Genomic DNA, 13,844 nt, shown 5'->3' on the forward strand with positions numbered 1-13,844 from the left:
AGGAATTGTTCAGGTGTTGATGTTCTTTTAATCACATGGCCATATGGTATACAGTAAAAGAGGACATCTTTGGGCTGATCTTGTGTGGAAAACGAACAATATAGAGCAACACAAAGAACATAAGAAAAATGCCTGCATGAGGGAGAGGAAGATGAGTACCAGGACTAGGGAGAGGAGTGGGGCAAGGGAGAGGAATCCCTGGATGAGGACAAGGGAGAGATTGAGGAGTTGGAATGCATGGTGGCACTCAAAGAAGGGCCAGAATTAGGGTAACTGATGAAATAAGAGCTACTATCATAGACCATGTCATAAACCATAGGCTATTAGGGTGAGTGAACGAGTACAGCCAAATCTCAGCCGGGACACAGTGGCATCCAATATCCAGAATTTTCGAGAAACCAACAGGTAGGATATTGTATAAGGGCTTCTCTGCAAAGTGCCTCTGGTCTCTAATATGTAACTGTATTCTGTCTATCTAAGCATTCAACATCTACCTCCCTCAGGGGGCAGAGGAAAGCTCCTAAATGAAGAACATGAACTTGCTATTGTCAACACGGTGATTTCTGATAATAAAATAAAACTATAAACCTATTCTGAGATGGGCCATTCATTTTTTGTATTGAATTTCTGCAGCAAAAGAAACAAGAAGGCATGCATTTATTAACATAAAATAATGTAGTTTCTGTAATTCCATCTTAAGTGTTTTTATGACAGCATGCTATGATTGACTAAATGTTCCTGTTGGAAGAGAACATGTGTTAGGGTTTTGGTAAACATAGTGTATTGTGTTAGTGAAATATTGTATTTTGAAAATTAGTGTTGGAGTTTATTTTACAATGTTTGATTTTGAGCATGAAATTAACCATTTTGGCAATTGTGTGTTGTTGGTGTGTTAAGAGTATAGGAACATTTTTAAAATTATTGAAAAAAGTGTCATAGCGATCGTAAAAAACGGTAAATTATTCCTTTGTAAGGCATCAAATTATCTAAATTATCTATATCGTTTCAAGGTCTGTGAAAAAACAGAAGAATGAATGTTGATTAGTTGATTTCAACAAATGAATAACCTCTGAAGATTACTTAAAGAAATACTTTTTGCTGACCTCAAAAATGGTATTGAAATATATTAATAGAATAGATTGCTTTTCTCACCTATGACCATGCAAATAACATTTTATAAAACTGCAGATCTAGAGGTAATGAACAATTATGCAATGCTACAAATCATGTCTTAGTTTTGCTAATTTTAATCACTGGATATACCTGTCTCTAAGCAAAATGTTTAATCCAGGGCAGGTGGTAACTTAAAAATGTTGCCAGCATTTTTATGCCCCTTTCAGTTAGCTTGTACTGATTCACTTGTGGTTTTTCATGTCTAAAAGCAAAAAGACGGTGTTGAATCTTTAAGCCAGACTGAATAAAAGCAACAAATATATATTCTGGCATACATACAAGCTTAGATGTATCAAATTATGCTGTTGAGGGAGATCTATAGGGCCCGTCAGATGTGTGAGTGACACAAAGTTCATAGTTTTTTTTTTTATGTTATTGTAACAGAGACCATTTATCTCGTTTGGCCTCTGATGTAAACGAAGGGGTGGTGGAATCACCTTTAAGGCCTGTACACACCGGGACGAATATCGCGCGCGCTTATCGCCAGCGTTTTTCGTGCCGTTTTTCGGCGCGTCTTGAGTGTTCACACCCAAGCGATTTTCACTGGCGCTGCGCAGAGTGAACGTGCACATTCAGTCGATGCGCTCCCGGTACACAAGATGGTGCTGCGGCACTTTAAGCCTCTGACACTCGCTTGTCACACAGAAGGAGAAGAGAGACAGTATTTACGTGCTTGCCAAAACCATAGACATATTATGTATATGGACAAAACCATTCACACACTTTTTGCTAACTGGCAAGCAGCATTAGCAATTCATCTTCTTCTTTGTCTACTTACTACTTCTTCGTCGTATCAATGTGTGCTCGGCAAGAGCGTTTTGTGCTTGAGCGCCACCAAGTCGTGTTTTACTGTCACTTCAGCAGCTCCAGGCACGTGAACAAAAGCGCTGATCTCATTGGTCGGCCAGTTTTTTACGCGCCGCGTCAAAATAAAAAAACGAACCCGAGGCGTTTTTTTTAAAAATGACGCTTTTACGCCTGCCGTTTTGCGCGTCGGTGTGAACACTCACATTGGCGCCCATTGTTTAGTCCCGAGGCGTTAAACGTCGGCGATAAACGCGCGCGAAAATCGTCCCGGTGTGAACAGGCCTTTACTCTCTCAAATGCTGGTTTTCAAATGCAAATTATGTTGGAGGTTGTTTTCACTAAATGCATTTCTTTTTACAGTCTTTTTTTCAGCTTCAGAGAGATTGCTCTCAATGAAAAGTCTTAAAAAGCTATACGAGGAAGGGACTGACCTTTCTTTTAAAAAGAAGAAAGAGTCTAAACAACAATTTCCTCACATTTTCCTTGTATGTATTTTTTTTTTATCATTGTCGGTGGTCTGGGATTTTACAAAGCCACCCATAGCTGTGTTTGAGAGTGTGTGAGTACACACGTGTGGGCATGTGAGAAATGATCAGATTTGACATGCAGGAGGCTGTCAGTCAGATACAATAGGTGGCTGCACTGGGTGTCAAGAGGGTGTCAGCCAGCTGAGGATAATGCTTTGAAGTGTTGATCTCTTGGAGATATGATATCTCCAGGCAACAGCTGCAAAGGTGATGCTGCGGAAAGTAAGGCAGAAAAATGACAATTATTATACAACAGCAAAAATGAAAATCTAGTTTACAAAGCATAGTCACACTTTTCAAAATCATTTTAACAAATTTTAAGAGCTTTAACTTTCATCTTTTGTTTAGGGTGTCAGATTCCACAAGGCCATTTTAAAAGCTTGAAAAGTATACAGTATAAAAAGTTTAATGAGTTTGTAATGTAATGAGATTTGATCCTTATCATATGAGAACATCATATAAAAATGGTCTACACACTACCTTTTTAAGATTAAGAATATATAAACAATAAAAAAGTAAATTCTATATTAGTACTCAGTTCAAGCTTGTAATAATCTTGTAGTAAACAAGCAAGCTTGTTGATTGCACTTCCAAATAGCTCTTTGAAACCAACACTTGCAGCGACCCACTGCAGCCTGAGGCCCAAACCTCATACAGAAGAGTCTCTACGTCCGCATATTATCAGATTTCACCAATACATTGTTAAGAAAATCGTCATGAGATGGGCTAAATCTCTCAACAACATTTCTTACGAGGGTCACAAAATAAAGATGTACGAGGACTTCAGCACAGAGCTTGCGAGGAAACGTGTGGCATTCAACAAGAGCCTACTTTACAAGCAAGGAGTATGTTTTGGAATGCTGTACCCTGCTTATCTCCGAGTGAGTTGTAATTGTGTAGACCAGGGTCTCAAACTCAACTTACCTGGGGGCTGCTGGATGTAGAGTCTGGGTCAGGCTGGGCCGTGGTGAGTACATTGAAGACGGAACTGAAAGAGCTACAAGACAAATTCGAGGACATGGAGGATCCGGAGGTGCAATATTCGAATTGTGGGTGTCACGGAGGGACGGGGATCAGCTTTCACAGAGTCGGTCTCTAAATTACTATCAGTGGTTTTGAAACTGGATAAAGAAGTCCTGGTAGACGCTCACATTGCAGACCATTGACCCCCAGAGGAAAGCCACGGGTGACCGTAGCAAAGCTACACTACTATCAGGATTGTGTAGAGGTTCTGCATCGAACTCGCAGTCAGTGGCCTACGTTAAGAAGTATATCGTCGCTGGGGATGAAACCGGAATGTAACCGAAGAAGCTGACCTTTTTTATTTATTTTATTTTATTCTTTTTTCCTCTTCAATATAAATCCGATGGGATGTTTATAGTATATTTATGATTTTGGCTAGCAATGACTGCTTTTCATACATGTTGTTTCATTCTGGACTAATTGGGTGGGAGCTCTGCTTAGTTTGGTTTAAGAGCTACCCGGATAAACACAATGCGTGGACTCAATTTTGGGGGGTTCCTGGTTCATCATGTTCATGTTGATGACTAAGGTGGGGTAATGTCAAACCATTTTCTTTTCTTTCCTTTTTCTTAAAGGCGTATGCACTAATATTGACGTCAATGTACTTCAGGATATATTGCAACATTTTATTGTTTTCAGCTCCATGTGGCTAACACTAATATGTCTTTTCAAGCAAATGGTTGTTCAGTTAAACTGGTGAGCTGGAATGTTAAATCTCTCAACCACCCTGTAAAATGTAAAAAAGTGTTTGCTCATTTGAAAGATATCAAGACTGATATTGCATTCCTTCAGGAGACCCATCTATGCTATGCATCTCTGACCACTACCGACTTAGAAGTAAGTAGAAGCCAGACCTTTCATTCCAACTTTAAATCTAAGGCTAGAGGTGTGGCGATGATTCTTAGTAAAAATATAAATTTTGTGATGATGATTATCGAATCTGATCCGGCTTGGCGCTTCCTAATCGAACTACCGAACTGGGACAATAATTTTTTTTTTCTCTCTCTAAATTACCAAATATGGTAACACATCATCTTATTCTTGGCGGTGACTTGAACTGCGTCCTTTCTCCCAGCGCATCAAGAATGGTTTCAATGTCTAAATCAGCACATATGATCCAGAATTTCCTTAAAACATATGGAATAGCTGATGTTTGGAGATTTCGTAACCCTATCACCCGGGCATACTCCTTTTTCTCTCCGGTACACAATTCTTCACGAATAGATAATTTTCTCATAGATACAAGCCTTCTGACGTCAATCATAAAATGCTATTATGAAGCCATAATTATTTCAGACCTTGGTCCACTAGCTATGACAACGCAAATTGATACCAAAGAACCAAACTGCCGTCTGTGGAGATTCAATTCCACTCTTCTCTCAGACGAGACGTTTATCAGTTATATTGCTGCTGAGATAGACTCCTTTCTTAGTGTAAACATGATCCCAGGTATGTCTGTGTCAACTGTATATGAAACGTTGAAGGCATACCTGAGAGGCCAAATTATCTCGTTCTGTGCAGGTCAGAGTAAAATCAGATAGGATCGACTAAAGAAATTGACAGATCATATATTAGAACTTGACTCTTTGAATAGTGGTTCGCCATCTTCAGCAACACTTAAACAACGTATGTTGCTGCAAACTGAATTCAATTTGCTGGCACCTAACCAAGCAGACTATCTTATTTCTAAATTGAGGTGTAATTTCTATGAACATGGGGAAAAGGCTGGAAAACTTCTAGCTCATCAGCTGCGACAGCAATCAGTTCGTCATGTTATTTCTGAGATACGTGATGATCAAGTCCTGAAGCACACGGATAGTACAGAAATTAATTCTTGTTTTTATAAATTTTATCAGTCATTAAACTCCTCGGATCCACCCTCTGACCCGTTGACTTTAGAAACTTTTTTTATTCCTGATATTCCTTTGATTGACTGAGAAAAAGCAACACATTTAGACTCACCAATTACGATTTCAGAAATTAAAGTGTCAATTGGTGGTATGCAGACTGGAAAAACCCCAGGTCCAGATGAATATCCAAAAAATTCTGTACTCAACTTTCCTCGTTATTAGTATCTGTCTTTGAAGAATTTTTGTAATCTCAGTCTTTACCGTGTACTATGCGTCAAGCAGTTATTTATTTGATTCTTAAAAAGAAGGACCCCATAGAATGTGGCTCATACCGCCCAATTTCGCTTTTGAATACTGACGCTAAGATCTTAGCTAAGGTCCTGGCCCGATGAATGGAAGATGTTCTTCCAGCGGTAATTTCACCTGACCAAACGGGTTTATTAAGAATCGACTCTCCTTTTTTAATACCCGACATCTTGCAAATATCCTTTATAGCCCTTCACTGTCCAATACTTATTTTATTTATTTCGTAATTTTATAGCTTGATGCTGAAAAGGCGTTTGATGGGTGAGTTGGGATTTTCTCTTCTTTACTCATAAAAAGTTTGGTTTCGGATTAAATTTTATCTCTTGGATTAAACTTTTATATTCAGCCCCTTTGGCTGCGGTATGTACTAAACATCACCTTTTTTCAAATTAAGGTGCGGTACAAGGCAGGTCTGTCCTCTATCGCCACTCCTTTTCGCCAGTGCAATCGAACCCCTAGCAATAGCCCTGAGACTATCTACTAATATCAAAGAGGTGTGGAGGGGCAATCTAGAGAACAAAGTATCCTTATATGCAGACGACATGTTGCTATATATCTCTGACCCATCCTCGAGTCTTCCAAATTATTAAACTTACTTGATGAATTTGGTCAGCTGTCTGGCTATAAGGTTAAGTACCAAAAGAGTGAACTTATGCCAATTGTCTCCATGATTCCATGTGCCCCCCTCCTCAATCCCCTTTAAGATTACTACAAGAACTACTAAAGTTGAAAAATCTAGGGATCTGGTTCACGCATAACTTTAAGGAGCTTTATAAAGCAAACTATCTACCTCTTTTAACTAGTCTGAAGCAGGATTTTGTAAGATGGGACTCTTATCTTTCCCTAGGTGGAAGGATTAATATCATTAAGATGACTGTTTTGTTAAGTTTTAATATTCTCCAATGTTTGCCAATTTTTCCTCAAAAAATCTTTTTTTTTGTCATTTAAATGGTCAAATTATAAGCTTTATTTTGAATAAAAAATGTCCTAGAGTAATGGACAAAATATTACAAAGGCCCCGCATCTTGGGGTCTTGTTCTTCCGAATTTTCTATACTACTACTGGTCGGCGAATATCTTGGCAATTCTATACTGGTTGGGGGAAGATGAGAAAGCCAGATGGGCAGAGATAATCATCCATTCGACATAACCCTCTGTAAATATTATGCTCCAAGCTGCCACTGGCACACTCTTTATCTAACTTTACCATAGTCACCCATAGGATTCTGATGAGCCGTTCTGAAGCGCAAAGTATGGACGAGCTGGCCGTTGCCATCTTGGCAGCACGTGTCTCCCGGATAACAGAAAATGGGCAAAAAGGCGGGACGTTGGCGGAGCTTAAGTGACGCAATGACTAACAGACAAATAAATGAGCAAATAACAGAGCAGATAAATGGCTATCCACCTGTCACTCGAAGTGGCCACGCCCTTAATTATGCTGAACTTTAAGGCTTTATATAATGTAAACGAATGAGTTATAAAAAAATTCACCCCCCTCACAGTTGTCATGAAGGGCAAAATGAGCCGTATAGACCAAAAGCACAATTTGTACCAGGCTGTAAACATGTTTTATTCTGCTCTAAAACTGGCCATTTTAACATGGGGCTCAATGAGATTCTGCTCCCTTCTGGAGCCTGTCCCTAGCGGCCAGTCGATGAATTGCAGTTTGAGGCACTTCCGTATTGGCTTCAAGAGAAACTGCAGGAGGTTGCCGCTTGGTTCAGACGTCATTTTGCACTTAATCTTCCACTTACCTCACCTGTAGCACAGAACCACACTTCATCTACGACAGATACAGCATTTGATATATGGTCAAAAAATGGCATTAGGTCATTGCATGATCTGTATTTTGATGACACATTTGCCTCCTTTGAACAGTTAGTCCAGAAATTCACTATTCCTAACACACACTTTTATAAGTATCTACAGCTTAGAAGCTTTGTGTCATCAAATTCAAACTGTTTCCCCTGTTGTCCACGTCAATCTCTCATTGAAGTCTTTAGCCTACTCAATTTACACAATCTGACTGCTTTAGAATCTTTAAAACAAAAATGGGAAAAAGAAATGAAGGATCAAATATCAGATTATGTTTGGCAGGAAGTAATCCGGAGAATATTTTAATCTTCTATTAGTCTCAGGCATACGAATATTCAGTTTAAAATTGTGCATCATCTACATTGGTCTAAGGACAGATTGGCTAAGATCAAAAGTGACGTGGATCCTACATGTGACCGATGTAAACAAGCTCCTGCCACTTTATATCATATGTTTTGGCCGTGTCCAAAATTGCTAGAATACTGGGTTTCAGTTTGAGGCTTTTTCTAAAATATTTGATAAATCCATTGCTCCATCCATGTTGACAGCAATATTTGGAGTTGTTAGTCAAGATAGTAATCTAAGCAGATCCCAGTCTGATGTCATTGCTTTCAGTTCACTTCTTGCCAGGAGGCTAATCTTGATAATCAACAAAAGACAATCTTTACTTAAAAAAATTACAACTAACAAAAGGAAGCCGGGCTTCCAAGAAACTAAGAAAAAACAAAACAGACACAAGGGGCGAAAAACATAAAGCAATACAAACTTAGCTTGCGGCTAACAACAGGTAGCATAGGCTCAAGACTGAACAATAAAGCATGGCACAAAACCACTTAAATAGGACAAAACACAGGTGTCACGCATCAGGCATAATGAGTGATAGTGTTCAGCAGGAGCCTTGTGAGAGGCGCCGCCTACCGATCAGGAGGAAAATAGCAGTCCTAACAGAATTTTTCTGAATGTACATGTTTATGTATTGTTATTTTTTTATATGTGTATGTATTTTATTTTTATTTATAATTATTATATATATATATATATATATATATATATATATATATAATAAACAAAAAAATAATTTTTATAACAAAAAAAGGAACACCCTCCTCCCAACCCCATGTAGGTCAGACCAAGAAATTATATATATATATATATATATATATAATTTCTTGGTCTGACCTACATGGGGTTGGGAGGAGGGTGTTCCTTTTTTTGTTATATTCCCTTTGATCCTTAACGTTTTGATATTCAATGGATATTTTTATTATTTTAATGAAAAAAAAAAAACAACCTTGGAGAAAAAAAAAGAGCTGGGCTTTCCATAACACAAGTTTTGGGGAGAATGCCCTCACATTGTAATAGGCAGTTCATGTTCAGTACATTCAGTTCCTGTGTGATGTCAACAAGAAAAGCTAAGTCCATGAGCCATTTGGAATCACTTAACACAGGAACAGCCATCCCATCCTTCTCCATGAAGGCTTTTACTTCTGCTCTCAACTCAAAAAACCTCTTCAAGATGTTTCCCCTACTGAGCCAACGTACCTCGGTGAAGTAGAGCACATCCTCATATTCTGACTCTATTTCCTCCAAAAAAGGCGCAGAACTGCCGGTGCATTAAGCCCCTAGGTCTGATATGGTTGATGCATTTCACAACAGACACCTCAGGCATTTGCCGCAAAGGGCCTGCTGATGGATAATGCAGTGCAGAGCAATGGCCTCCTCCACATTCTCCTCTTCCAGTTTTCTTTGAACAAGTGCCACCAGTCCATTTTTCCTTCCTGTCATTGATGGCATTGTTGGTTGTTATTCCAGCAAACCTCTTCCATGGCAAACCGGCATCCTCAATAGCACCACACAGGTGGTGGCATATCTCCTGAGCGGTGGTCTGACCATGCATTGGAATCACAGCAAGCAACTCCTCGATCACTTCAAAATTGTCGTCAACACCACGGACATTTACTGTGAGCTGCGCAGTGTCAGTGTTTCCGTGCTCTCATCAAGAGCGACTGAGTAGCCTATACATAAAAACGTTCGGCTTTCTCACGCAGTTGATCATATATGTTTTCTGACAGTTCAGAAATGCGCTCTGCCACTGTGTTAGCTGAAAGGCTGATTTTGCTAAACTGACTCTTCTTTTCTGGACAGACTTTACTTGCAGCTAGTAACATGCACTTTTTGATGAACTCGCCTTCCTTAAACGGCTTTCCGGCCTTAGCAATAATCTCACTCACCGCGTAGCTAGCTTCGACTGCTGCTTCATTCTCTTTGTTTGCTTTCTTGAATAAATCTAGACATTTTTTAAGATTGGCGACCCGGTTCTTTCTCTCATCTCCCTGGTATTTTGTATACTCCTCAGCATGTCTAGCTGAGTAATGACGTCTGATGTTATATTCCTTGTACACCGCAACTTTCTCTGTGCATATGAGACACGTAGGGGTGTCCCTATGCTCGACAAAAAAATATTCCGTCTCCCGCTTTTTGTGAATTTGCCTGTGCTCGTCACCAACCTCTCTCTTCATGACATGTTTTGAGAGACACATGACTGGAACTGTGTGATGGCATATATTTTCAGTTCACTTGGTGTCACTCTGGAACACGTTTCAACTAGTGATGGGTCGTTCATGAATGAGCCGGCTTTTGTAGGTGAACGTCTGGAGCTGGCTCGCATATATGAAGAGCATATGTTTAAAAATGACTCTATGTTTAAAAATATAGCCTATAGAAATTAAATAATTCTGTAATAATGAATGATTTTAATTCAAAGAACAACAAAAAATTATTATATAGGCCTAAAGGCGCACACACCTTGTGCACATCTGATCAGCCTCACATTGGCCCTCATTTATCAAAAGTGCGTACACCAAATTTCCAGCGTACACCTGGCGTACACCCAAAACCACGGTGACTTTGAGATTTATCAATATGGACGTTGGCGTACGGCACGCTCAAATCCTACGCCAGCTCAGGAGGTGGTGTACGCACGTTTTGAGTTAGTGCGAAAACGCGCAGAAAAACCATTCCTAACACCACAAAACGCATTGACAAAGATATGCTATATTATGACCCACTGTGAAAAAAATAACAACAACAACAACTAAAGCCCTATTCGCACGGGATAAGTAGGCTATTATCTGGGGACCTTGTGTGATTTAGAAATTACACCCCCACATCTGAATTTTGCGTGGCGCATTTTACTCGAATTTACTGACTTATCTCCCGGATATGATGTAAAGACTTGAAAATGTTTTTTCGTTATAGATATAGCTGTATGAAATTATAAACAGTCGTATCGATATCATTTTGATTGTTTTATAGTAATAAAAATAATTTCGTTCAGTTAGAGAACAGACGCAATTAAAAACGTTACTGAGCAATATAATAACAATATACGACGGAAGATTCAGTTTCAATGCTAAATGTAAAAGTGCCCATTTAAGCGAGTTGTCATTGTACTGTTCTGTTTTTGTGTTTTTCATTAAGAATAATATTAAACACACCATTCAAGCAATTTACTCCCAAATTGGTGCTCATTCTAAAGTGATAGTAGTATAATCCGCGCGGCCGCACGGGACTTCATAACGGTGCGCATTATGCAGCCTAGCTCCATTCTTCGTGAAAGATAAAGTTAGAAATGCGCACAGGACACAACAACCTTGCAAAAATTATATACGATCCACCTAATCCCGGCCAAATCACAGAGATGCCGATTCGCACGGGACTAATGTTATCACAGGACCTCGGTGTTTAGCGAAATATGGTCATTTGCGGGGGAAATTTTACTTTACATATTACAGACATGGCCGATTCGCACAGGATTAAAATCACAGACATTCTCTGCAATTATTACAAATCACCAGAGATCCCCAGATATACTAATCCTGTGTGAATAGGGAAGTAATTATAAACTTCAGTGTTTATTTTTGTGCAACATGGACTTCAATGTTTAATTTGTGTGACTTTACCAAAGCATTTGATTTGTAGGCATAAGTATTCCACCAGTTGCGAGCCTGTGCGCTTTACCTGACGGTTCAAGGTTAGGCCCGGCAGCTGCGCACGGACTGGGACTGAAAATAATTCAGACTGACAAAATAATAAAAATGACATTCTTCTTCTTTTAAATAATAATAAAATAAATAAATAATAATAATAACGACATTCTTCTTCTAAATAACAATAAGCGTCATTAATAATACAAATCATAATAATAAGAAGAAGAATCTTACAAATTGTCATGCAATTAAATTAATGTGAATGAATGGTACTCCACATCACATCATCATCACTATTGTACACCCCAATACATGTGACGTGATACGAAATTAAATGCTAATTATTTCAAAACACGTGCTGTAAAATAATGAATTGTGATAGGTAATTTCTCATCCAAACAGCTATTTAAACTAGATTTCCACCGTACACCTTTTTGTGGGCGCCTTTAATCCCACTCTTTAAACTCCCAAATAAAACAATTTAGTTTTTTTTCCACTTCCCTGGTAATGGTCTCGATCTCCACGTCAGAGAAGTTTCGCTTCATTGCCGTCTTCCGTGTGTCCATGGTGTAAAATGAGGGCGTGGGGGAGGCAGATAGGGGCGTGTTATTGTAATGACGATCGTTTTCAGCCGCGGCATTTATTAAGGGCAGGTTTTGCGTAGACCTGGATTTCAGAGGTGCGCACAGCTTCATAAATCAGGCGGTGAGAGGAGTGTAAGCATAATCTTACTCCAACATATACATTCGTTTCTACGCAAGATTGATAAATGAGGGCCATTCTGTTCCTGTCAATCATGCGGTGTCAACCAATTGTACTGCATGAGGGAGGGCCGAGCCAACTCACACACACACACACACACACACACACGGACACACACGGACACACACGGACACACACGCACGCACGCACGCACGCACGCACGCACGCACACACACACACACACACACACACACACACACACACACACACACACACACACACACACACACACACACACACACACACACACATGTTTGTTTTTGTGAAATGTGAGGACATTCCATAGGCGTAATGGTTTTTATACCGTACAAACCGTATTTTCTATCCCCTTACACTGACCCTGCCCCTAAACCTAGCCCTCACAGGAGACTGTGCAGTTCACTTTCTGTGAAAAAAAACTTGTTCTGTGTGATTTATAAGCATTTTGAAAAGTGAGGACATGGGGAACGTCCTCATATTTCACCCTCTTTTTGTAATACCTATGTCATACCCATGTCATTATACACATTTGTGTCCTGATATTTCACAAAAACATGCCCACACATACACACACACACACACACACACACACACACACACACACACACACACACACACACACACACATACACACACACACACACACACACACACACACACACACACACACACACACACACACACACACACACACACACACACACACACACACACACACACACACACACACACACACACACACACACACACACACACACACACACACACAAAGTGAGGCAGAATGCATTTCTGAATGCAAATCTCTCATAAAACATTGTGTGTGTGTGTGTGTGTGTGTTCATGCTAATTATACATAACATAACTAGTGAGATAGTTCATGCATGCTGGTTATAACATGGCAATAAAGAAGAGAGAAAAAGAGGGACCAGTTTAATCCTTTCAGTTATTTGTTATTTATTTTTATTTAATATGGGTTCTATTATGTTGTTCAGATTCAGATTGTATTTGTTTTGAATGTTGTTTCTATACATTAAAAAGTTGTAATTTAAATGTTTAATAGTATTCTTTTTTCATAACAAATCAGTGCATTTTTTAAGAAATTGTGAGACATTGTGAGTATGATTTCATTAAATAATTTAATTAGAATTGTTTTCACACCTATCATAGTAAAAGTCATAGTTAATTTTTTTAAAGAGCCATTTGTGAGCCAAAAGAGCCGGCTCTTTTCAGTGAGCTGAGTCAAACCAGCTGGCTCACCGGAATGCCCATCACTAGGTCGCACTATCACTAAACTTTGATGTCAAGTAGAGGGCCACAAAATATCGTCCCGCTGGCCGCAAGTTTGAGACCCATTGTTAAGAGGCTCGTATACTGTCGATTATCAGATGATCAAACTGGCTTTATGCTGGGTTGCCAGTTTTCATCCGAAATACGTAGATTTCTGAATGTAATCCTTACTCCATCCAGGTTATCAAGGCCAGAAATGGTTATCTCGCTACGCTGAGAATGATTTGGACCTAGTAGAGTGGGATTATTTATTCATGGTTTAAATTTTTGGGTTCAGATATAAACTAATCTCATGGATTAATTTACTTTATACCATTTCCACAGCTT

The sequence above is a fragment of the Gobio gobio genome, assembly GCF_949357685.1.
Source record: "Gobio gobio genome assembly, chromosome: 1".
NCBI classification, from domain to species: domain Eukaryota; kingdom Metazoa; phylum Chordata; class Actinopteri; order Cypriniformes; family Gobionidae; genus Gobio; species Gobio gobio.